Genomic DNA, 27,513 nt, shown 5'->3' on the forward strand with positions numbered 1-27,513 from the left:
AGACTCATGGTACATAACTAAGGGACTACATTACAAATGAAGCAGCAGGCATGGAGATTTTAAGCAGCTTAGTCATATTTCTACAGCCAAGTGAGGAAACCTTTGAAATGTGAATGTAGGCCCTGCCTGATGGGCTTTGAAACTTAGTCTCTTTTCCACACTATCTGCCCCAAACTAGGCAGCAGACATTCAGTCTTACGTGACTAAGGGTGAAATCACTTCTGCAACTCAAAAGCCAGCTAGAGAAAGTGCAAGGACAGAGAACTGAGCTGTCTTCCCCAGTGAAAGCTATAATGGAATTAGAGTGGGCAAGAATAAAGTTAGGAGATGTCTGAATTGTGGGCAAGTGAATACACTGAGGTATGAGGACAGAGCCCAGTTACAGGAAACTGCTAAGACAAGGTCAACTGGGCTGGTCAAAGGCAGCCACACCGAAGTTTGTTCCCAGATAAAGCAAACACGGGCAGAGGCTCTTGTGAAGCGATGACCCCAGTTAGACAAACATGGTCTTAAGCCATTCTGCCCATGAATGTGTCCTATTTCGTATTGTCCTTTGGGCCGCTAGCCACCTCGCTCTCCTGTCCACCACAGCTTCCACCCAATAAGAAGCAACTTGTCTCTTCCCCTCTTACTTCCCGAATGTTCCTTCTCAGGGCAGCTGCTCAATAGAATTTTGAACTTTATAGCTAGTAAGATATGGCTTTTGGTTCATATTGTTATTATCAACTATATATGTTGTATCTCTCCAACATCAGACTCAGATGAAAATTTTTATTTTCTATAATTGTGGAGTCCCTGATTTAACAAATATTAGCTATTTCTCTAGTCTAAACTCTAGGCCACTTCATTTTAGAAAACAGGTTTCTAAGGTCTAGAGGGAGAAAATGATCCATCTGGTTTAATGTGGAGTCAAATACATACATATATATATATATATATATATATATATATATATATATATACTCATATGTATTCTTTCTCACTCTTTTGATATCATTATTCATTTTCTTGAATGGGATATATATATATATATATATAGAGAGAGAGAGAGAGAGAGAGAGATAAACATGCAGAAAAGTTTAAAAATGAAAAAAGGGTATACACAAAGAATAACTTTTTTTCCCACCCTAGACTCACCAGGTTCCCACTTCAGGACCTACTGCAGCAGCAACCTCTGTTACCAGTTTGTTGTGCATTCTTCCAGGAAGTCTATGCATTTACAGAAGTATACTTATGTGTGCATATCACCTTCTGACCTGCACGTTGGTGCCCTTCCCATTCCTCTCTATGGCCACCACAGCTTCTATTGCTCAAGACCAGCCATGACAAAACAGATGACACATTTGTCCTGTTGAAGGAAAGCTTGGTGACTCAGACACAAATTGTTCCATACACCTTTCATCCTCATTACCAGGTAACTTTGCCAACGTCAAGTGATGACATTCTGATTTACTACTAAGCAGACTGAATACAACTCACATTTGATGAGAATCTGAAATTCAAATAAAGAAAAAAAATATTTCCTTGAGTTTCATAATCGAACTTGCTTTTTTGCTTTGTTGAAAATATTATTTTCCTTTTGGTTCAATGAATATGGTCTATCTGAAGGAATGAAAACAAGACGTCCCCCAAACCTCCAATTAACCACCAAATCTTTAAATTTAAGATCTAGTTTGACCACATTCCTGAAATCTCCATTTAGCAGCTCAGAGAGCAAGGACCAAGGAGTCTCACTGTTTTCACTGGCCAGATTAGGTTAAGCCAAATCCAGACTCCAGGTATGAAATGCAAATTTGGCTGACTGTGGATTTGCCATTTACTAGAACCTGTATTTGAATAAATCAAAGGTACATTTCTCTTGGCTCTTATAGGGAGCCTTTTAAATGGTGACTTCAGCCCTCCTAAGGATTTTGTCCAGGTTGCCTGAAAGTGAACAATTTTCACAAGTTTGTTTTGGCATCCATGGCATAAATTTTTATTGAAAGTCACAGTTGTTTTAGTGGGCACCACAGTCTCCCAAGAGATCTCTGTAGAGGCCTCTCAGCCAACTTGATGAGAACTATGTGCACCTAAAACATGCCAAGTGTTGTAAGGACTGACCTGCCCTCCAACTCTTTGCTCGTCTGTACACGACCACTGACTCATTTGTACTTTGGATTTAAGGACATGCTCTTGAGTGTGTCTGCAGCATTTCCGAAATCAAACAGCCATCTCTATATTGAAGATTCTTCTGTTTTTGTTTTTGTTTTTTTTCTGCAAAAATTTCTGTTTCTCTGGAGTTACACCCAATTTATTCTATCATATCAAACAGCTAAGGCAATAGCAAGATGGGTTCATTGGGAACATACATTTTCCCTTGAATTAAACAAAATAAAGATTTGGTTGGGAAGGATAGGAATGTAGCCCCATATCCACTCTCAAAATGTCCTTTAAACAACCAGTGGGAAAGATCACTGATTTAGGAGGCTTCAAACAAATATGTAGAGGTATTTTGAGACAAAAAAGGACATCTGTTATTGCTATACTACCACACATAAATCATCACATAATCACCAGGAAGTCAAACCAAAATTGGCTTAAATTGGAGTTTACAAGGTCCTTGTCCCATGATTGAGAGGTCCCCCACATTTTTCCTTTATTATTTTTTTCTATATGCCATTTTATCCTTGTGTTATTACTTTGTATGATTGGAAAACTTGTTAGAATTTTACCTTATGAAAATCCTTAAGACAGCTTAGCTTATTAATGCCTCAACATTGAAACAACATAATTCTCATTTAAAAAATTAAACTAAAAACCTCTAAGCCAGTTATTTCATACTTATAAACAACTTTCTTAACAAATTTTCAATAAGGCCAGAAAACTAATGCATAGCAAGGAAAAAAAATGTACATGAAAATAAATTTTATTAGCAGCTTTCAGTGAAAAAATGTTGCATACCAACCAGAGCAGAAAAGAAACCTGCTATTTTACAATTTTCACCTTCTTTTCAATTATACTAGCTTTAATATTTTTCCTTTGAATTCCCCTGGGTTAGACAGCACTCTTAAACCTCAAGATTATAAAAACAAGAAACCATTCTAAAACCACACAGGTAAAGTCTCAACCTGCTGTTAAAAATACTACTGATGAGGCCAGTGCTTCCTTCTCTGGGCGGGTTTCATAGGTTACATGAACCCAGAGAGCCACAGAGGGTAACACTGAACAGCAGGGAGCATGGCGTTCTGCACCACCCTTTCTCCAGAGAAATACTATGGCAGATCCTGGGAGTTTTTCCACCAACAGTCATTCCCTGCCTCATTTTCCCTTTCCTCTTTCCTACTAAAGAGGCTAAAAAAAGGAAGATTACTTTCCCATCCTCCCTTCCACCTGGGGATAGCTATGTCACCAAGTTCTAGCTAAAAAGACATTAGAAAAAGTTTATAAGGGCAGTGCTTCTCAATCTTTATTGTGTATGAGAATTACCTGGGATCTTGCTAAAAATTCAGAATCTGAGTCAGTAATCAGGATAGGGTCTCAAATGCTGCATTTTACGTTCCTAGGTGATGGACCATGCTGTCGTCTGAGGACCACAATTTGAGTAGCAAGATGTCAGAGGGCTTCTGGCAAGGATTTTCCCCCTTGATTTGGACAGAGGTGTGCAAAGAGAAAGCTGCTTCCTGTCCTTTCCTTTGGCTTCCTGCTTTGAATAGGATTGAAGAAGGAGGTAGGTATGGGGCTGTGTCAGCTATCTTGCATCAAGACGGATGGAAACCAACAAACTGAGAACAGCAAAGGAGAATGGAAAGTGTCCAGGTACTGTAATTATTTTCTTTTTCTCCATTTCACTCTAATTCAATTCTAGTTCAGTATCTTCTTATATCCGCAACATTCTTGTTAATATGATCAAAGAAACTCAGCAAGCTTGAAAAGTATTTGTAGGTGAGTACACAACTTGGGGCTAACCAATGATCACCCTAAGACAAGTGTGGAGCATGGATAGACTGCATCTATTAAATCATTATGTGCAAAAGGGCCTATGGAGACTCCCAGAAGAGAAATTATCTGAAGAGAGGGAATCTTTTAGATGCATTGGTTTCTTTGGGGTACTCATTGCCAGGACAGAGGGTAAGGATGATTCTGAGCATAGCCCCATTTATGTCTGTAACTGTGGTCTAGTCACCATGATCTCATATTTGAGCTCAGAGACAAAGAGGATTGTAATTTTAAAAATGAATAAAAACTAATACAAATAAGATTTTTGAGCATATATGGCATTGCTATATTGATGCTAGAAGCTTACATGACAATGTAAGGGGGCATTTGTATTAAATGCAACAGTCAGAGCTTTGGTTTAGGTGCCATTGTCATTGGCTTAGGGCACTGCCATCTTGGCTCAGCAATTGCTGTACTGTGGTAGAAACACCTCGGCTGTGCATTGTCAAAAGAGCGACTACTTCGTTCATTGCCATTGCCATAGAGATTTGGAGCAAAAGAGAAGATCACAGATGGCACACTGCAGCCAAAATATTTGGCTGCAAAGCACAGGAAGAGTTTCCTTGAACTTTCAGGACTACTTTAGAAGAATTTGAGGGTTACTAGCTTTTCCACAAAACAGGTGACATGTGGCTAGAAAAAGACTGATTTGTAATTGTCCATTTTCTTCTTATTATGATTATAGAAGTTCATTCTTCATTCAATAGTTCTCACAATTCCACATTTCCCAATGGCTATTGTATGGATATGGTTCAAATCAAGCCTGTTTGATTCCATCTTCCACCAGCTATTGCTCCCATCTGAAAAAGGCACACATCACTTTTCTTCTCATTCCATTGGCCAAAGCAAGTACAGCCTTAAGGAGGGCAGGGAATGAAGATAACTACCATATGCCCAGAAGGAGGAGAATCAGAAGTTAACAGTAAAATGACTGCCACAGTACTTAAACAGTGAATTACTGTTTAATTACTTAAACAGTGACTATCAAGTGTCATATGATAGGACTGGAAATATTAGTTATGATGATTTTTATAACCAAATCAAAATTAAATTACTCCACCTAATTTTGGGGGTAACAACTGCATTAATTACTATCCTCCTCACCTAGCTCAACTCTTCATGACTCCCCAAGATAAAGGTTGTACCTACTAATGTATGACCTAATAGCCAAAGAGTATAAAGGAAACCATGATTCTTCTGGTCTATATTACATTGAAAAATTGGCCATGTAACAAAAAAGGTCTCACATCTGATGTTTATAAGAAGTTACATTTCAAAAGTATTTTCCAGTTTCCCCTTGAATGGCTATTGTGGACAGGGCTCAGACGAGGAAAATTTGTGAATAGGGTATGATATGGAGCCATTTCATTATTGTTTGGGGCTAATACCTTCTTTACACTCTCTACTCCTGCTTTCCAAGTCTTCTGCAAGTCTACGATCCACACTTAAGTTTTCATTTTTCTAAAGAGAAACGCTTATTAGGAACTGTTTTTATTGAAATATTCACAATCAAAATTTAATTCTACTGCGACACATTCTTTAAGGATACAGCTCTTTGTTAATCAATATGAAAAGATAATTTATTATAAAGTGTTCATGGCCAAAAGGAATAGAATACATGATCCTTTCCACTAACAAATTTACAAATTAACATGGGCTTTCAATACTTGAAGCCAAAGGAGAGAGAAACAATACAAATTTCAGTGTTCAGGAAAAGAATTATGGGATACCTTGTTGAATACAGCTTCCCTTGAGGGTTTCCCTCAACTCACTCTATAGATCTTGAAATGATACTTAAAACATAAATAATATCTTTTTCATTCTCCTGCTATTAAAAGAACTTAAATGACACCATCTGATGCTGGCAAGGGTGCAGTTTAACTGGCCCTCTAATACTTTGCTTGGTATTAGGATAGGATGACTTTCGTTGGAAAGGAAGCTTGGATTATCTGCTCAACAGATACGTCAAGGTTTAAATCTGATTGTTGATGAATGTTAAGCAAAATGCAAAAGAAACCTTCAAATATTCCTACACACGATCTCCTCTGCAAGCACACTGCTTTTTGTTTTTTTTTTTCACCACACACATTCCCTTGCTTTGTGGGCTTTCACATGCCATTAGTGGTGCCTGAAGTGCATTACCCTCTTTCCCTATCCCACCCGACATCTTTGCTGACTAGTTCTTTATTCTTTACGCTTTAGTTAAAAGTTACTTCTTCTAGGAAGCCCTAGAAGGTTCTGTAATTAGAAGGTTGACCCCCATCTATGTGTTTTTATAGGATATCTATGTCCTCCATCAAAGTATTGTCTCTTCTGTAGACTACTCTGCACCACTCATAATAAAGAAAGCTTTATCTGGACAGAGATGGTGTCTCCCTTGGTCATTGTTGCCTTCCTAATATGTCAGGAATAGTACTTGACATACTGCTCAAAAAGGGTATTTTGAGTAAATTAATTAATATATTTAAATTGTAAAAAATTATCTCTTCCTAATATACTAATTGGCTGTACCCTTGCCTGATGTTAGGGTTTCAAATTTTAACTATCATAGTAAATCAATAATAAATAGATTTACACAGATATACTCTATTAGATTTAGATCTAGACAAATTAATAGATAGTCTATAGATAAATAAACACCCATTAACTTAAACAAAATATGTAAAAAGCTATAAGCACAAAGATGCTCTTAAGAGTCTCATTTATCAAACTTAAATACCAGATGTATTTCATATGGTCACCAATAGGGGATTATTTAAATAAATTATAGTGTGCCCCTGAATAGAATAATATATAGTCACTGAAATGATGATTATAAAAAAGAGGGTTGAAGAGACTATGTCATAACATGGAAAAGCCTTATGATAAAATGTTAAATAATTACAAAATAAGACACTAAATTGTATGGACATCATTATTATAGCTATGTGAAAACATGCATGGGAAAATAAATAAATTAGTGATTGCATTAAAGTGGTGGATTGTGGGAAAATACATTATATTTTCCTTCAGTTCATATTTTAATTCATGTGACTATGTTACTTTTATAACTAAAGTATGTAATAAAGATGTTCGTGACTTTAAAAGCAAATTAATATACATTATGGGTGACAAAATAAGAGTTTAACTAATCAATATGATTCAACGTTTAAAAAACAAGATGCTAATAATGGAAACTAATATTGACTGGATAAAAGTAGAGATTTTACTTAGTGTGACAAATTAAAAGGAAATAAATTACTAGTTTGATAACAAATGTTTCTTTGGCAGAGCTCTTTTTGCCCAACAGAATGAAGGCAGCTGCCTTGCTTACCAAGCAGGGAGGAAATGTAGAAGAAATGGAAAGGTAGAACAAGCAAATAGCTAAACAAGGGAGTGTTTCAGCAAGGAAATAATCATGTCAGGACTTGGCCCAAAAGTAAATGGACTTGCGAAGAGAAGTGTTCACAGCATCTATTAAATGCACACTCGATCCTCTCCATCACAAAACAAAACCCATCTGTTTAAAATTAACATTTGCAATAAACATTTTAAAGGAAGAAATGTAGAAGGCAAATATATATTGTAAAATAAAATCTACACTCTTGGGATAAGTAATATTTCCTTCAAAAGAATTGTAGTGCTCCAGAGCTTATTCTTTATACCAGAAGAAATAACAATTTGATGCACAATGTTAACAGAGGCATATTTAGTTCTTTGAGAGGAAAGACTATTAAGCTGAGACTGAAGCACATGATTCCATTGTTTAGCATGCCAAACTTCCTTAGATGTAACCGACAAAAGAAAAAAAAATGTAACTGGAGTGTGTCCTAAAAATTAGAAACACAAATTGCACATCTTAAAACCATGACTTAGATATATTTAATTGTTTGGCTACTCTAAGAAGTTATTTGTCAGGAACTTCAACACAGAATCATGATTTACTAATTTACATTTGGACACTAGCATTAAATGAATATATAAGCATGTTTAAAAGGATGTATTTGAGAGAGAATGGCTGGGGCAATAGAATACTAAAGGTTTAAATTGAGGGTTTTTTCCCCTTTTCAGTATTTTTATGGCTAGGTTTCATGCACATGGACACAGACCATATTAGATACTTAGCAAGTGGAAAGAAAAAAAAAAACTCCTGTTTTTTATATTCCTGGTTTATAACTGCTCCTGTTTTTAAATATCTGTGTTCAGAAACACACTTTAATAAGCCTGTCCAGTTCGGAAAGAATGGCCTCTTGGTCAATGTTGGATGGTTGGGAGCTGTGGTATCCAATATAACAATCATTATAATAGCCACATTAGCTATTGAATGTACATGTAAATTAATTAAAATTAAATGTGACATTTAATGCATTTCTAGTGCTCAGTAGGCACACGTGGCTACCATATTGTATTGAGCAGATTATAGAACATTTCCATCACCACAGTTGGAGAGTTCTGATCTAGGGAAAGTTTGAGAGAGGAACTACTCTATAGGAATCTTAGATTTGAGGGACCAGTAAAACTCTAAAGAAGTGACAAGGAGATGTGAAGCGTGGGGATGAAAGCTGCAGTGTGGGAGAGGCAAGGTCCTTATTAGAAAAGGGGGCCTGTTGGTTATAGAAATGTCTGGAGTATTTTTACAAACACAGCTAATATGCAGTGTGAAGTGCTCCACCTCATCCTATCCATACCCTTGGTTCCAAATCTTCAGAAAATTCTCCCCCCCACACAGCAGTATTATTTAGGGGAGTATGAGTCAGTGTCATAGACTGTAGGTGAAAGGAAAGGTGGAGATTAGAAATTCAATAGAAGCAGGAGCTTAAGATGAAAGATGAAAGCCAGGAAAAAATGAAGACATTCCCCCTCCTCCCCTTACTTCAACTACCCCCACGTGAGAACCTTCAGAGAGGGGCTTACATCAAGTTTTATTTAAACTAATCAAAGAATAGGCAATCCCAACTGATCCTAGAATTACTTCAGTTTGCCAAATGACACAGGTTATTACACATGTGGGAAAAAAATTATAAATTATCGTTCCTTTGTCTTTATTTCCTGAGAGACAATAAACATTTTCTTAGGCAATAAGAAGGATAAAATAAAGAACCCAAATGCACTTTTCTCCATTTATTCAGCTGAGAAAAGGCTTAAGTTAAAAAGATATAAAGATAATTTTTTTTGAGGTGGGAATTCCTTGTCTGTTGATGAGAGATCAATTTTGGAAACTTTCCTCTTAGCTTTATTTTATCTCTGTCTGCTCTTTGCTACAAGTTTCAGAAACGTTAAGAATAGAAAGGGCCTTCCTGCAGAGCCTACTTTTTGAGGTAGATGTTCCAACTCAGAAATAAAATAAGGTTTATGTCATGAGGTTTCTGGGTTATCAATACCAGAAAGTCCACTAGCTTTTGGGGTTGGGTGCAAGAGTGACTGACTGTTTTTTTTGTTTTTCAAAAACCAGTAACATCACCATATTAAACAGGAATTTGATGTTTATTTGTGGCTTTTTAAAAAAGTCTTTTGGTCAGCCCTGCAAATAATGCAGACTTCCAAAATTAAAGGAATACCAAAATAACTGTGGCATTTCCTCAGTTGAGCAGAATGATTTCTTCAGAACAGATTTGCTGCGTAAACACTAAACATTTTCTTTCCCTCCAGTAACATCTGTGAACAAGTTTACCACTTGGGAAAATGAAGGACTAATAACTACATCCAGACATGGGTGGGTACAGGTGCTTCAACACACAGTTCCACAAACACATCCCAGGTCCGACAAGTGGGCTATTTCTGACCGACCTCTTAAGACTTCAGTCACACTGTGCATTTGGCCTGGGAGAAGGGTGACCTGCTGGCAGGGTTGTCAGCATCATAATCTAAAGGGACTGACTTTTTACTGGCAGAGTGCATTCCTGAACATATTGACTCTCTGAACAGAGAACATCAGCCCAACAATTTATTAAAAGCAATTGTGTGTTTCTTAGGTCTAGCCAAACATTTGGTGCATGTTATACAACCCTCCAAGACCAAACTTCAGTCGTACTTCTTTGAAGAAAATCTTCCCCAAGTAGCCCAGATTTTGATGAACCTCTGATTTCCCATGGCAACCATTGTCTGGAAGGTTCATTGGACACTTAACCATGTACTGCCTTGTGAGAGGTACCGCTTCCATTTGTAATAAAAGTTATTTAAAATTTTTATTCTATTTAATTTCTCTCATTTAAAACTTTCTTCTAGCTACCCTTCACACTCTTTAATGGCAAAGATAGCTTTTTATATTTATTTGTTTGCTGAATAATTATTAGTATGATAGGTTGTACCTAATAGGCCTTAACACATTTTTGTTGATTTTTAAAATCATAACGGTGCATCAAACATATATATATATATATATATATATATATATATATACATATACACACACACATGAAAATCAATGCCATAATCAAATTAGTGAACACGTTATCACTTCTAAAAGTTTCCTTGTCCCTTTTGTATCCCTCCCTCCTGCCCCCCATTCAACCTGAATCTACTATCCCCAGACAACCAGTGCTAACCTTCTTACACTATAGATTAGTCTTCATTTTCTGGAATTTTATATAAATGGAATCATATAGAACATATGTTCTTGCATTTAGCTTCTTTCACTCAACATAATGATTTTGAGATTCACCCATGTTGTGTGTTCATAAATAGCTCAGTTCTTTTTATTGCTGAGTAGTATTCCATTGTATGGATACACCAAATTTTGTTAATCTATTCACATTTCATAGATATTTGGGTCGTTTCCAGTTTTTTACTATCACAAATAAAGCTGCTATGAATGTTTGTCTATAAGTCTTTGTATGGACATACACTGTCATTTCTCTTGAGTAAATGCCTAGAAGTATAAAGGCTGGATCGTGATAGGTACATATTTAACTTCTTAAGAGACTGCCAACTTGCTTTCTAAAGCAGTTGTATCATTTTATATTGCCAACAGCAATATATGAGTGTTAAAGATCCTCCACATCCTTGCCAACACATGATATTAGTCCTTTAATTCCAGCCACTCTAATAGCTGTATAGTTGTATCTCGTATTTGTGGTGTTGCTTGCATTTCCTAATGACTAAGGATTTTTGACATCTGTTCAGATGCTCATTTGCTATTCATAGGTCTTTTTAGTAAGAGTCTGTTAAAATATTTTTCCCACTTAAAATTTTTGTTTACCCATTTTTGAATTTTGAGAGTTCGTTACATAATTTGCATAGAAGCTCTTTATCAGATATATGATTTACAAATAGTTTTCCCCATCTCTGACTTGTCTTAATTCTCAGAAGTTTTAATTTTGATGGAGTCCAATTTATCATTTTTTTGTGTGGGGGTTCCTGCTTTTGGTGTTGTATTTATGATCTCTGCCTAAACCAAGATAAAAAAAAAATTCTCCTGTGTTTTCTTCTGGAAATTTTATAGTTTTAGATTCTACATTTGAGTTCATTTTTGTATGTGATGTGAGATATGGGTTGAAATTTATTTGTTTGCATATGAATAGCTATTTGTTCCAACACCATCTGTGGAAAAGACATCCTATCTTCACGCAATTACCTTTGCATATTATTGAAAATCAATTGACCATACACTTGTGGGTCTGTTTCTGGACTCTGTACTCTGTTACATTGAAAAATTTGCCTACCTTAAAAGCAATACCACATTGCCTTGCTTTCTGTAGCTTTATAAATCTTCAAATCAGGTAGTGTTTGGTCTCCTGACTTGTTCTATTTTTTCAAAATTGTTGTGGCTATATTAAGTCTTTTTTCATTTCCATATGAATTTTAGAATTAGATTGTCAATTTCTACAAAACAGCCTTCTGGGATTTTTTTTTTTTTCAGATTGAGCTGAACATATAGATCAATTGGGGAGAATTAACATCTTAACAATATCTTAACATCTTCTGAACAATGAACAAGCAATGTCTGTCCATTACTTTAGGTCTTCTTTAATTTCACTCAATACTCTTGTATAGTTTCCAGTGAATGGGACTTGTATATATGTTGTCAGATTTACCTCTAAGTATCTCATATTATCTAAGGATGTTGGAAATGATATTGTTTTTTACTTTCAGTTGCTGACTGATTGTTGCTAGCATAAAAATACAGTTGATTTTTGTATATTGATTCAATATCCTACAGCCTTGTTAAACTCACTTATTAGCTCTATGAACTGACTCTTATATGGGTAAACATACCTCAACTGGTAGGAGCTCAGCCAACTGTCCACCTTTGGCTAACTGTGGGCACCAATCTGTGCTTTATGGAGAGGAGTGGAAAAGATTGGCTAGTATGGCAAGTTGATCAAATAGTCATAAGTTAACAGAGCTTCTTACAAAATCATTCACAGCAAATTCATTGTATTACAGGAGAATTTTTTTTTTTATGGTGCCCACCAGCAGCATCCTTTATCAACAAAGTCAACTCTGTTTTCATTTACTTGCTTTATAGTGTTCAGTTCAGGCACAGTATATACAATCCTACTGTGATTTTTTTTTATTGTTGTCTTTATGTTCTATTTAGCCTTAGTCTAGCTTTGAAATACTAAGTTCTGTTTCTTTTATGTACATAGGGAACTTTTAGCCAAGTTTTTTACTTATCTCCAGCTTGTTTTTCTGGGACTATTCCTTATTTTCCTGTCACTGTTTATCCCACCTTTCATCTTCTACGTGGATCAGTACTATACCATCTTCTAAACTTGATCAGTTTTTCAAATTGTTTAACAATCAGTAAGGCAGGGGTACCTATCAATCAGATTGAGGGCTGCTTATTGCTAGGACAGTGTCATCCATGTTCTCTGCTGGGATAAATTTTAACCTTTTAGATGCTGGATCATGGGGAGATCCAGGTGGCCTATGCAGCAGAAACACAGTCAGGAGGTTTAGAACAGCAGCTATTTACCTACAAGTATTGTTATTTTATTATTTGAGAAAGTACAGCTAAACCTGTGTGTGTTTACTGAATATAAGCCAACAAACTACAGAATTTTCTCATAACTCTAAGGCATTTTCACTGTGTGTATATGCAAACACAAAAATATTGATACATAGGCTCACTAACATAACTCTCAAAAAATGTTTCTACTGCCAACTGGACAGCTTCATGTAAAATAATGAAATTAGAACACTCCCTAACACCATACACAAAAATAAACTCAAAATGGATTAGAGATCTAAATGCAAGGCCAGACACTATAAAACTCTTAGAGGAAAACATAGGCAGAACACTCTGTAACATAAATCACAGCAAGATCTTTTTTGACCCAGCTCCTAAAGAAATGGAAATAAAAACAAAAATAAGCAAATGGGACCTAATGAAACTTAAAAGCTTTTGCACAGCAAAGGAAACAAGATGAAAAGACAACCCTCAGAATGGGCGAAAATATTTACAAATGAAGCAACTGACAAAGGATTGATCTCCAAAATTTACAAGCAGCTCATGCAGCTCAATATCAAAAAAACAAACAAACAAATCCACAAATGGGCAGAAGACCTAAATAGACATTTCTCCAATGAAGATATACAGATTGCCAACAAACACATGAAAGGATGCTCAACAACACTAATCATTAGAGAAATGCAAATCAAAACTACAATGAGGTATTACCTCACACCAGTCAGAATGGCTATCATCAAATATCTACAAACAATAAATGCTGGAGAGGGTGTGGAGAAAAGGGAACCCTCTTGCACTGTTGGTGGGAATGCAAATTGATACAGCCACTATGGAGAATAGTATGGAGGTTCCTTAAAAAACTAAAATTAGAACTACTATACGACCTAGAAATCCCACTACTGGGCATATACCCTGAGAAAAACCATAATTCAAAGAGACATATACCAAAATGTTCATAGCAGCTCTATTCACAATAGCCCGGAGATGGAAGCAACCTAAGTGTCCATTCACAGATGAACGGATAAAGAAGATGTGGCACATATATACAATGGAATATTACTCAGCCATAAAAAGAAACAAAATTGAGTGATTTGTAGTGAGATGGATGGACCTAGAGACTGTCATACAGAGTGAAGTAAGTCAGAAAGACAAAAACAAATACCATATGCTAGCACATATATATGGAATCTAAAGCAAAAAAAAAAAAAAAAAGGTTCTGAAGAACCTAGGGGCAGGGCAGGAATAAAGATGCAGACGTAGAGAATGGACTTGAGGACATGGGGAGGGGGAAGGGTAAGCTGGGACGAAGTGAGAGAGTGGAATGGACATATATACACTACCAAATGTAAAATAGATAGCTAGTGGGAAGCAGCCACATAGCACAGGGAGATCAGGTTGGTGCTTTGTGACCACCTAGAGGGGTGGGATAGGGAGGGTGGGAGGGAGACGCAAGAGGGAGGAGATATGGGGATATATGTATACATATAGCTGATTCACTTTGTTATACAGCAGCAACTAACACATTGTAAAGCAATTATACTCCAATAAAGATGTTGAAAAAAATGTTTCTATTGCCAAATTATAATATCAGGAGTTTTGAAAAAAATCAATATGGCCATTTTTTTTTTTTTTTTTGTGGTACGTGGACCTCTCACTGTTGTGGCCTCTCCCGTTGCGGAGCACAGGCTCCGGATGCGCAGGCTCAGCAGCCATGGCTCACGGGCCCAGCCTCTCTGCAGCATGTGGGATCTTCCTGGACCGGGGCATGAACCCGTGTCCCCTGCATCGGCAGGCGGACTCTCAACCACTGCGCCACCAGGGAAGCCCAATATGGCCATTTTAATAGAGAAAAATAATTATTTTTAGACTTCTTATCATAGAAGTCAAGTATTAACAATTCTATCCCGAAAATGGTGGTAACTGGAAAATATTATTTTTTCTAATGGAAAACTTTATTTAGGATTGAAATGGTTTTATTTTGTTTCCATTAATATTGATCTAGTTAAATCAATACATTCTAAATTCAGTAATAAAAATTAGGGAACTCCCTGGTTGTCTAGTAGTTGGGATTCAGGCACTTTCACTGCCAGGGCCTGGGTTCAATCCCTGGTTGGGGAACTAAGATCTCTCAAGCCATGCGGTGTGGCCAAAAAAAAAAAAAAAAAAGGAGAGCTTTAATATATCTCTCTGCTTGAGCAGATATTAGAGCTGACCATACCAATGAAATAAAAGTACTAAAAAGTACTAAAAAGTGTGAAACACCACTTCTGGTCATGTTTCAGTTGACTAGAAATATTAAGTTCATGACAGTCTTCTATTATTTATGGAAATTTTTATTCTTTTCACTTAAAAATATGTTTGTTTTCAAGTATTTATAGATAAACTCTCATGCTCTCATGATTTGTTTCAAAGTGGAGGAGTGGAGGAATAGGGTTATAGATGAAATGAGATTGGCCATGTTTGATAATTGTTGAAACCGGTTGCTGGGTACCTGGAGGCTCATTATAGTATTCTCTCTACTTTTATATATGTTTGAAATTTTCCATAATAGAAAGCTTTTTTCTCTTCCATTTTGTTTATTACTTTAGGCATTATTATACTTATGTTTCTAATTCACTTTTTAAAATGGAAAAGAAAGATCATTGGATATACAGACTGCCAACAAACACATGAAAGAATGCTCAACATCATTAATCATTAGAGAAATGCAAATCAAAACTACAATGAGATATCATCTCACACCAGTAAGAATGGCCATCATCAAGAAATCTAGAAACAATAAATGCTGGAGAGGGTGTGGAGAAAAGGGAGCACTCTTGCACTGCTGGTGGGAATGTGAATTGGTACAGCCACTATGGAGAACAGTATGGAGGTTCCTTAAAAAACTAAAAATAGAACTACCATATGACCCAGCAATCCCACTACTAGGCATATACCCTGAGAAAACCATAATTCAAAAAGAGACATGTACCAAAATGTTCATTGCAGCTCTATTCACAATAGCCTGGAGATGGAAACAACCTAAGTGTCCATCATCGGATGAATGGATAAAGAAGATGTGGCACATATATACAATGGAATATTACTCAGCCATAAAAAGAAACGAAACTGAGCTATTTGTAATGAGGTGGATAGACCTAGAGTCTGTCATACAGAGTGAAGTAAGTCAGAAAGAGAAAGACAAATACCGTATATTAACACATATATATGGAATTTAAGAAAAAAAATGTCATGAAGAACCTAGGGGTAAAACAGGAATAAAGACACAGACCTACTTGAGAATGGACTTGAGGATATGGGGAGGGGGAAGGGTAAGCTGTGACAAAGCGAAAGAGAGGCATGGACATATATACACTACCAAACGTAAGGTAGGTAGATAGTGGGAAGCAGCCGCATAGCACAGGGAGATCAGCTCGGTGCTTTGTGACCGCCTGGAGGGGTGGGATGGGGAGGGTGGGAGGGAGGGAGACGCAGGAGGGAAGGGATGTGGGAACAGATGTATATGTATGACTGATTCACTTTGTTATAAAGCAGAAACTAATAAAAAAAAAATATTGTCTACTGCACGACTTTAGATGGGGCCTGCCCTGAAAGTCTTTTTGTGTGTGAGGTGGAGGGGTGATGGTGGGGAGATGGGGTGGGGATGAGGGTGGTAGCTAAAGTACATTGGGAAAATCATCTTTTTATCCTTCATGTCAAAGATTATATTTCAGGGGTAGGAGTGGGAATAGAAGAGAAAACTTGAGAAGGGATAATACATAGGTAAATCTTTTTCATCTCTCCTTTAGTTCTCTGACATGTTAATACCATTTGGTTTGAAGACAGATTCTCAATGTGAGACAGAAGAAAATTTGATACATGATACATGGTTAGGCAACAAGAGCCAATATCATCTTAGGCAGAAAATCTGGGACTTCTGGTTGCCCTGAGCATTTCAAGAGGAATGAATGAGCTCCAGAGCCAAAATTTTTATCTTTTAATAGTTTAATTAGCACAGCAGGAGCTCATATTCTATATGAATGAGGAATCAGAAAATCATGGACCCAAGGACCCTTTTTAGACAATTTTTTTCCTAATCACTCTCCCCATGAAATTTTAATACTATAGATACACCGAATATCTGTTTATATAACATATGTATTATCTATGCTTTAGACATAAAAACAAGAAGATTTTTTTTGGCCCTCAATAATCAATTTTTGCCCCTTTAGGTGTGATGTCATCCCTGTTAAGAATATATTTTAGATGAAGTCTTGTCATTTTATGCAATGTTATTTAATAAAAATTAATAATTATAAAATAAAAAAAGAAAGATCATTGGAAAAATATGTATCCAATTAATATAAAATCAATCTTAAAGTAATGAGCCCTTTACCATAACCATTCCAGCCATCGTTTGTAACTTACTCATCATGGTCATTTTTATGGTAATTAGAGACATTACCTTGGGCTCATCATCATAGAGTTAACAAAATTTAGAGTATTGTTATTTATTCATTTAAGACTGTTAATTGAACACCTTTTATGTACCAGGAACAGTGTGGTAGGCTCTAGGGTTATCTGTGGTGACTGAATATGTATATTCCCTCCCTTCAAAATTTTGGTGAGGGAAACAGAGAATTATCAAATCGGTGCTGGATTTTAGCTATTTTCCTGTTTAGGGGAGCCAGGTGTACAGTATGCCTCATTAAAATTTTGCTAAAGTTTTGCTTTCTAATAAGAAATATACTATTTATACGAGTAACATATTTTTACATTCTGATTTTTTAAATTTTATTTTATCTTTCATATTGAAGTATAGTTGATTTATAGTATTATATTAGTTTCAAGTATACAACATAGTGATACAGTATATTTATAGATTATACTCTATTTAAAATTATTACAAAATAATGGCTATATTTCCCTGTGCTGTACAATACATCCTTGTTGCTTATTTATTTTATACATAGTAGTTTGTATCTCTTAATTCCCTACCCCTATTTTGCCCCTCTACCCTTTCCTCTCCCCACTGGTACCCATTAGTTTGTTACTTATACCTTTAAGTATGTTTCTGTTTTGTTATATTAATTTTTTTCAGATTCCACATATAAATAACATACAGTATTTGTCTTTCTTTGTCTGACTTATTTCACTAAGTATAACAGGTCCATCTAAATTGTTGCAAATGGCAGAATTTCATTCTTTTTATGGCTGAGTAATATTCCATTGTGTATGTATGTGTGTGTTTGTGTATATATATATATATATATCTCATATATCTCAGGTCTTTATCCATTCATCTGTTGATATACACTTAGGTTGCTTCCATATCTTGACAACTGTAAATAAGGCTGCTATGAACATTAGGGTACATGTATCTTCTTGAATTAGTGTTTTCACTTTCTTTGGATATATACCAAGAAATGAAATTACCGAATCATATGGTAGTTCTATTTTTAGTTTCTTGAGGAACCTCTATATTGTTGACCATAGTGGCTGCACCAATTTACATTCCCAACAACAGTGCATCAGGGTTCCCTTTCCTCCACATCCTTGCCAACACTTAAGTCATTTTTAGCCTTTTTGATGATGGCCATTCTGACAGATGTGAGGTGATATCTCACTGTGGTTTTGATCTTCATTTCTCTGATGATTAGTGGTGTTGAGCATCTTTTCATGTGCCTGTTAGTCATCTTATATTTTCTTTGGAAAAATGTCTATTCAGGTTTTCTGCCCATTTTTAATTGAGCTATTCATTTTTTGATATCGAGTTGTATAAATTGTTTATATATTTTGGATATTAACCTGTTACCAGTCATATCATTGGCAAATATTTTCTCCCATTCAGTAGGTTGTCTGTTTATTTTGTCAATGACTTCCTATGCTGTGCAAAAGATTTTAAGTTTAATTAGGTCCCATTTATTTATTTTTGCTTTTGTTTCTTTTTCCTTAGGAGACTGATTCAAAAAAATATTGCTACGATTTATGTCAAAGAGTGTTCTGACTATTTTCTCTTCTAGGAGTTTTATGGTTTCTGGCCTTACATTTGTATCTTTAATCCATTTTGAATTTATTTTTGTATATGGTGTGAGAAAATGTTCTAATTTCATTCTTTTACATGTAGCTGTCTAGTTTTCCCAGCAGCACTTATTGAAAAGACTGTGTTTTTGCCATTGTATATTCTTACCTCCTTTGTTGTAGATAAATTCATCTTAAGTTTGTAGGTTTATTTCTGGGCTCTCTGTTCTGTTCCATTGAGTTATGTGTCTGCTTTTCTGCCAATAACATATTGATTGTTTTAAAATTTGATTTCTATAAATAGTTTATTATCACAGTGGGATAGATGAATAAGATAAATGAATTAGCTTTTGGAATTGCTCTCATTTCTAACATATAAAGAAGGTAAAAATATTAATTATAGAATGCTACAGTGAAAAAATATTTTCAGCTGGGTGGAAGGCTATTGTCAGGTCTGGGATTTGATTTTGCTCTACTTACAGAGTAAGAAATTAGCCTGTTACTGTTTCATGGGTGCTGGCTGAAGACACAAGTCTTTGATTAGGAACACAGAACTCCATTACTCATGGCACAGCAAGGAGTATGAGTATCTGCATATTTACACGGGTTCTCCTGTCCCCAAGTCCCATCAACATGAACCAATATGCTCAGATCTATTTGGATTTGATGCACACAGTGGGTTTGCATCACAGCTAAAGTACACTGACCTTGAGGAATCTACTGCTTTTTTAACAAACAGAAAGCAAGCCTATTCTTTGTGTGGGGAAATACACTTACCTCTTCTATCAGAAGAGATCGAAAGTCTGATTATATCTTAGACTAGAAACTAGGTTAGGCGACATATGCAGTCACTCCCAACTCTGATATGCTAATCTCTCTGATCAAAAATTGTGTTATTCTGTTGAAGTCATTAGGCAGAAGAATCCCTAGTTCAATCACAATGTTTAAACAAGTATAGAAGGTAAAATTTTTCAGTAATAAATTTCACATAATTTCTCATTCTGAGGCCACCCACCATTATGCCTGATACCAAAAACTTAAAGTAAAATTCAGTGATTTCACAGATATTTAGGTTTAACACTCAATCACATTGGGATGCTCCCTTTTCCTGAGTTCTGTCGCTCCTATGGCTTACACAAATGCTGTTGTATGAGTGAGCATGGGAGAAGAGGAGGATGTTCATTTCCTCACCTGCTCAAGTTCTAGGCTGGCTTCCTGTTCCACACATCACTCTTGTCATGTACAAACAGGTCATATACAGGATTCCCTTGGATCGATGGTGAAGTCATGAGGAAAAGAGAAGAGCACGCTGGGCAACAAACAAAAGTATTACCCTCCCATACAAGGCTAATTAAATATATCTTGATGGTCAAAGGTACTAGGGTGAGGGAGGGAAATAAGACTCTAACTCTTGTAAGGTTGAGACTCACTTTTCTCCAGATTTCTTTCCTCATATAGGAAGCCCAGCATGGAGTACATGTATAGTCGCACATACCATGTTTCATAGCAAAGCAGATCTAGAAAAAGAATAAGCTCTTGCACGTTACTCACAGTGACCAGGAGAGGGCACTTAGGACAAATGAATGAAATAATTCTGCCAACACCTGGTTCTAAAGATTCCTCTTTGGCTCTACCATTTGTACAAATCAATTTATTTTATGTGTCCATAGCAAACTCCTTTGGAGCTAAGGATAATTGCAATTACACATTCCTCTTGATGACAGTCCTCAACTATGTAATATCCCAGGTGGCTGATATACTCATTTTTCCATAGAGAACACAGGAAAAAGACCATATGAATATGAAAAAATTCAGAGGGAAGAATTTATTTTTGTAGACAATTTCTCAAAATGAGCACTTTAGAGGAATTAAAATGTGTTTGAACAATCTTTCAGAAGAGGGAAAACATACTTATTGAAACCTTCCTGTAAGGAAAGACTTCTGATATGCTCTCTTTGCTCCATTTCATATATATATATGAATATATATATAAATATATTTCATATATATATATATATATATATATATATATATATATATATATATATGGTTTGGTTCAGATTGTGGGCTCAAATAATTCACCTTTGAACACACTAAAACGAGGGAGAGGATAGTATTCTATCATAAAACAAAATGAGACACTGCATTTCCTAGGGAAAAAAAAAAAAAACCTTGAATTCTATGTATTTCCTTTTAGGCCTACCATAGACAAACAACAATAAATTGGCCAACCATGTTCTTCAGGCATATAATTTTCTTTCTTCCCAAAGTGAACACTCCCTGGGAAAATAAAAATAACTTCTAATTTCTTTCTTCCCAAAGTGAACACTCCCTGAGAAAATACAAATAACTTCTAATTTCAAACTTCTAACTTCTAACTTCTAATAACTTCTAATTTTCTCCCTGGGAAAATACAAATAACTTCTAATTCAAATAACTTCAGAAGTTATTTGTATTTCTTTTCCACACAAAAAGAAAGTAGGCCACCTTGACCAGAGCACAAAATAACCTTTTCCAAGAGGACTTGAATGAGTACCTCATTATCCAAGGAAAAAATACATACCAAGATTTTTTACCACTTTGTTTTGATTCATTTTCAAATACTTTTTATAGCAATGGGAAAAAAATATCGATGAATCGGTTTTTCCAAAACAAAGCCATTTTGTCTTTTAATTTTAGCCTGAAAGTGGCTCCTTATCGTAAGTATTTTAGAAATAATAACACTGTGGCAGAGAGTAGCTGAGAGACTTGCTTGTGGATACCTAATGTTTCCAAATTTGGGAGTAATATTTCCACCCACGAGGCTTTGATTTTTTGCTATAAATTCTTCCTACAAATTCCAAACTGTTTCTATTAGATATAAAGAAAAGTCAATAATCCAAAGAGATTATGGTTTAATTTACATTTAGTAACTGTAACCAGCTTTAGTTTGGGAACCTAATTCTTTCTGATTCAAAGGAAGTACATTTTGCTCTTGGTTGACAATTCACTTTCCATGTCATTAATAAACAGTAACATTACTGAGCGACTGTTTTGTGCCATCACCCTCTCAACTATCTTCTAAGATAGTTTTTATTATCCCCATTTACAAAAGAAAAAACTAAGGGAGCTCAGAGATGTTAAGTAACTGTCCCTGAATACAGAGCCATTAGTGGCAGAGGCAGAATTGGTACCAGCTGTATCTGACTCTTAACCCTTGCTGTCTCCACCATGCCTCACTTCTTCTTAATTGCATAAATTATTTTACCAAATTGAAACACAAACGTCATTTTCTGTTAATAGCAACAGTAACTACTTTCTTGACTTTCTATTTTTCAATTTTGGGCAGAAACGCATTACAAAGTGAATTAATTTTTTATTGCATCTGGTAAGAATCCAGAAAGTACTATGAATTCTTACTATAAAAAGTATACCTATATGACTAGGCCGAGTACACAGTACTACATACATTTTCTAAGAGATCTTGTTTTCAATCAATATTAAGGCACTTTATCTACTTATTTATTTCATTTTAAACCAAGGTAAAAATCTTGCTGTTGGATACAATACTTAATAATCTAATAGTCTAATAGTCAAGTTCTTGAAACAACAATATACAGTTATCTGAAAAAATACAGATTTCAGAAGGTTTAAGTAGATTCCCTCAGAAATCTATTCATGTACTTATACCCAGAGGCCCACACAATTTTTTTAAATCAGTTTCACACACTTTACCAAGTTCAAGCTAGGTGCTATAGCAGGCTTTAGAAAATCTAGGGCTTATTTTTAAAAGGTTCATAAAATCTCAGAGGTGTGTACATTCCTTTTGAATAGCTGCCATCTTCCTGAGAGCCATCAGCATCAAAACAACGGCAAGGTTTTCCACGTGGTCCCTGGCTGCCTGAGCCAATCCTTGGCAGGAGTGCTCAAGACCAGCTGAGCCTTGGGGAAAATACCCAGAAGATAGATTTCTGGGAGCTCCAAGCCATCTCAGACTAACCCCTGCCTCTGGTTCTGTCCCTCTCCCGTGGGTTGTAGCCAGAGGCCCCAGCCTGATCCATGTGTTGAAGACTGTGTACGGGGCTGCTGTGTGGTCAGAGTGCTAGTCTGTTGAGCAGAGGCAGAGGCCAGCCTTCCCTAAACATCTCCCTCCGTCCTTGTGGACCTGGATCAAGTCCTGCTCTTTCAGCGGGGAGCTGGCCCAGGGGCTGCCTAGCTGGGGGGCATGGCAGGAACTTGCATTCCCTCTGACCAGTCGGTCCACCTGTTCTCTTCAGATGACAACCCCAGTGCCTTAAGGGAAGGAATCCACCACACTTTGCTAGACCCAACCCAGCTCTGTCCTCTATACGGGGGTTGCCCGGGGGGTTGGTGGCTGTGGGGAGGTGTGCCCTCCGAGGACCCAGCCCAGGCTCCCAGGCACCTGAGCGGCAGCGCTCCTTCTGTCCTCACATGCTCCTTCCATCCCCGCCTGCTCACCTCTGAGGCCTGTGATTTCGGCAGCTCCAACCACTACCTCCAGTCTTCACCCTTTCTGTAGTCAGCACGGTAGAGCTGATCCAACCCCAGCTTCTGTACTTACTGCCTGCGTGAAATTGGAAATGACTTCGCCTCTTGGCTGAGCTTCACACTTTATGCAGGATACAAATGACATGTGACACTGTGGAAGTTTAAGTTATACAACATATCAAATCAACATTTATGCCTCTATAGAAATAATAAATTAATAATAAGAGAAAATAAAGCTCAACTCTGAGGAAGCAGCTTGAAAGGCACTGATAAATTACTGGACCATGAGGGACACAAGGCAGACAGAGCTGTTAAGCTGTTATCGTCTCAAGAAAGCAACATTGCATAGTTGTGGGAATGGGAAGTTTTTTTTATCTAGAAAGGAAAGGCAAATGGGATCCCAATCTCACTCTGTACACCAAAAAGACTACCGTATTTTAAAATACAGCAATAGAAACCATAAGTGAAGTGAAAATAAGATTCTGCCTAGAGTAACAGCACTGTGAACAAATGAGGGTACTATTGGTAACAGAGCAAAATAAAGCTTATTTCATTAGTCTACAGTTAACTACCATAAATCAAAGTGAAAGGACTAACAACCCAGGAGATAAAGGATATGAACACTTAACATGACTGGAAATACAAATTACTTTTAGACTTAAGAAAAGATGTTAAAAATCACCCATAGTAAAAGAAAAGCAAATTAAACCTATAAGAAAAATAACCATTTCCATTTATCAGATTGATAAAGATCAAAATGTTTGATAGTACCGAGTTGAGCAGGATAGTACAGGAAAATAGGTGCTTTCAAATACTGCTGGTGGGAGTAAAAACTGAAATCATCCTTTTGGAAGGCAATCTGGCAGTGACTAACAAATTAAAAACACACATACCCTCTTATTCAAAAAGTCTCTTTTTAGGACTATATCCTGCAAATATATTTAAATATGAGCAAAAAGCTATCTGTACAACGATATTCATTGCAGCATTTTTTAATAATAGCAAAAGCTTGGAAAGAACTTAAAGATGTATAAGTAAGGCTAGTTACACAAATAAAGCTCTATATAGACAATAAACACTGTAGATATTAGCAAAATCAACAAGGCCATACTGCTTTACTAATATGTAATTATCGCCAAGACAGTCAGATGGATATATTTTTTAAAAAGCATAAAATAATCTTATCGTGCTATCTTTTTGTGTTTTTAGGATAAATATTTGTGTGTATATGCTTGTACATGTATGGACATATACATAGGGGATTAAATAAGAAATTGGTAACAGACACTCCAGGTAAACTGGTATCTGAGGGGCAGGGGTGAAAGGGAAATTTATTTTTTACTATATATTCCTTAACTGCACCTTTTAAATTTTATAGCATATGCATGATTTGCTTACTTTGTTTTCTTTAAAAGTAGGGGCTTTGTGGTCAAACAGCTTTGTATGAAGTCCCATTTCTACCACTCTAGACAGATTACTTAATCTCTCATCTTTACAATGAGGATAATCCACTAAGTAGAAAGTGTTTGCAGGTTTTGGGTTTTTTTTTTTTTTGTCTTTTCCTAGAATTAATTAATTAATTAATTAATTAATTAATTAATTAATTTGGCTGTGTTGGGTCTTCACTGCTGTGTGCGAGCTTTCTCTAGCTGCGGCAAGCAGGGGCTACCTTTCTTTGCACTGCTCGGGCTTCTCATCGCGGTGGCTTCTCTTCTTGCGGAGCACGGGCTTTAGGCGCGCGGGCTTCAGTAGTTGTGGCTCGCGGGCTCTAGAGTGCAGGCTCAGTAGTTGTGGCATGCGGGCTTAGTTGCTCCGCGGCATGTGGGATCTTCCCAGACCAGGGACCGAACCTGTGTCCCCTGCTTTGGCAGGCAGATTCTTAACCACTGTGCCACCAGGGAAGTCCCTGCCATTTTTAAAAGGGCAAATTTTAAACAACAGTAATTATTTGCTTGTGGTAGATTTTCAGTCATTATGATGGTATAAGGGATACTTGGGGCAATGGCTTCCTAGATGACATGACAGTTGTTTTGCTACCCAGAATTCCCTTCCCTTCTTCTGGCAATCATATTCAGATATTCCTTTGGAGAACTACCATCTGCCCACTTCTCAAACCATTTGTTTTGAGTGGACCCGATGCTTGATACTGAGGGTTGACATGGAACTTAGACCTGGCCAATGAACGCTTTGCATTCCTAGTCATAGTAAGGTAGAAGCAATAGTTTGGGAAGACTGTCATCAGCATACTGTGAACAGTGATATTCCCAATTGCACCTCTTTCTTCCCAGACCCATATATACATTGGTCACTGGTTGAGACAAGATTTCACGTTCTCTGTGGACCCCAATTCAAAAGGAGCTGACTTCTACCTACCATCGTAATTGCTGTCTTCAATAAGCCATTTCATTCTTCTATGAGGCTAGCTGCTTCTGTGCAATGAGGTACACAGTAAGATCTATAAATCTTGTGAGAATCAGCACATTTCTTTACTTCTTTTGGCAAAATTTTGCAGTGTTTTGAAGTGCAACGTATTTTCCTTTCATGTGTGCCTTTGTAACTGGGTCCCTGTGGGATCAGATTCTACTTACAGGTCCAGAAGGACTGCTTTAAGTAGAATGGAACATGAGGCAAATTCGTATCCCCTGGTTAGGTGACAACTTCAACAAAAGTCACCACAGCTTTTTAAAGCAAGGAAAGATTAGAACACGGGATAGAAGGGGCTATATTTGCTGTCACTGGAAGGTCAATGGGTTTAGTTTTGGAGTAAACAGAACTTTCCAAATTCTTCCAAGGATCACCTCTCCAAATTCAAGAATCTTACTTTTTCCCAAGATATGCATTTTTACGTAAGAAACCTGGCAAGTGTTTGAATTCAACCCATGTTGTAATTTAACAAGCCGTAGGGTCAGACTCTGGTTTCCGGCTACCAACAGCCACAAGAAAGAAGATTTTTTTAAAGCTAAAAATTTCCTAGTCCTCTAACCACACTGAGTGGATAATTTAAAGCCCTGAATTTTTCATTTCTCTTTTTAATCTCTCTAACGCAGTATGCAGTAGCCAGTTCACCCCTACTCATCATGTCTTCATACTGTGCCACCTTATCACTCAGTTATCAAAGTCATGTTTCCTCTAGGCACCTCAAGCCAGGTGAATACAGGTAATAATTTAACTATTTCACCACTAGCTTCCACAGATTATTATTGTTCCATTGTTTAATGGTAGGTCAATCCTCACTTCCTTCAAACCCAAGTAGGTTAAATACCTAACCTACTACCTCAAACACTATTATCAATCAGAATTCAGTCACAGGTAACAGAAAACACTCTATTTCAAGCTGGAAGTAATTTAAATCAGGGAATTAGATACTTATAAAATCATTTAAAGAGACAGAGAATTGGACTCTAGAAATAATTTCAGAATGATTCTGGCCCACTATGGGAGCTGCTATCTTGACCACATTTAGGGAAGCTGGAAATCTGGAAGCTGTCCCTGGAACTATTGCTCTGGGAACACTTACCTTAACTGTGCAATCCAGGGATCTGGAAGGTGTAGCTGTTAGCTCTAGAACCATTCTGCACCTCCTAGGCTCTGTACTATAACTGGGCCCTGCAAAGCTACTGAATAGACCTGGGGCCTTCATCTGAAGCAGGGAATCCTAATTCCTGCGCAATCATGCTTACCAGCAAAATCAGCAGAAACTGAAGAAGGGAAACCTATGCCTTAAGTAAGTTTCAAATTTTGGGCATCCCATCTGACTGCAGAACCTAATCCTTCAGCCCTAGCTTCAGCAGACTCTGAGAGGTGTAGATTTTACCTTTCTCACTCCTGCAGTTCAGGAAGTCACACAAGAGGGGCCACATCCCCCATAAAGTCCCAAAGCAAAATTCTAACAAGCTTGAAACAGATGACCTCACTTATTCTTGGATTTGTAATAAATGTGGTTCTTGGATGTGTCATATTTACAAAATGTTAATGAGCTACATTCTGAGTCTAAAATCAGCTTAAGCACAGTGTTTTTCCTCTGCTGACTTCTAGTGAGTTGGGACTGTACTACTTCTCAAACTTCCTTCTCTATGTGGTCAAGGGCTGAATTCTAAGCAAAGCAAATTAACTTCTAGGGATTTGTGAACTGAAAGGTTCTATAAACATCCTTTTAAACA

The 27,513-nt window shown here is 36.7% G+C and overlaps 1 protein-coding gene across 1 annotated transcript in view; it reads right to left on the reverse strand.

Moving 5' to 3' along the window:
* Nucleotides 1–23,417, reverse strand: part of LOC309805663 (zinc finger protein 474-like) — a 95,881-nt gene extending 72,464 nt beyond the window's left edge. The window contains exons 1-3 of the mRNA XM_082623768.1: nt 23,324–23,417; nt 20,296–20,382; nt 20,057–20,174 (exon numbers count right to left, since the gene is read on the reverse strand). The gene's annotated coding sequence lies outside the window, so the exon portion shown is untranslated. The remainder of the gene's footprint in view (nt 1–20,056; nt 20,175–20,295; nt 20,383–23,323) is intronic.
* Nucleotides 23,418–27,513: the final 4,096 nt, after the last annotated feature.

Source organism: Mesoplodon mirus (genome assembly GCF_964341445.2).
Source record: "Mesoplodon mirus genome assembly, chromosome: 5".
NCBI classification, from domain to species: Eukaryota; Metazoa; Chordata; class Mammalia; order Artiodactyla; family Ziphiidae; genus Mesoplodon; species Mesoplodon mirus.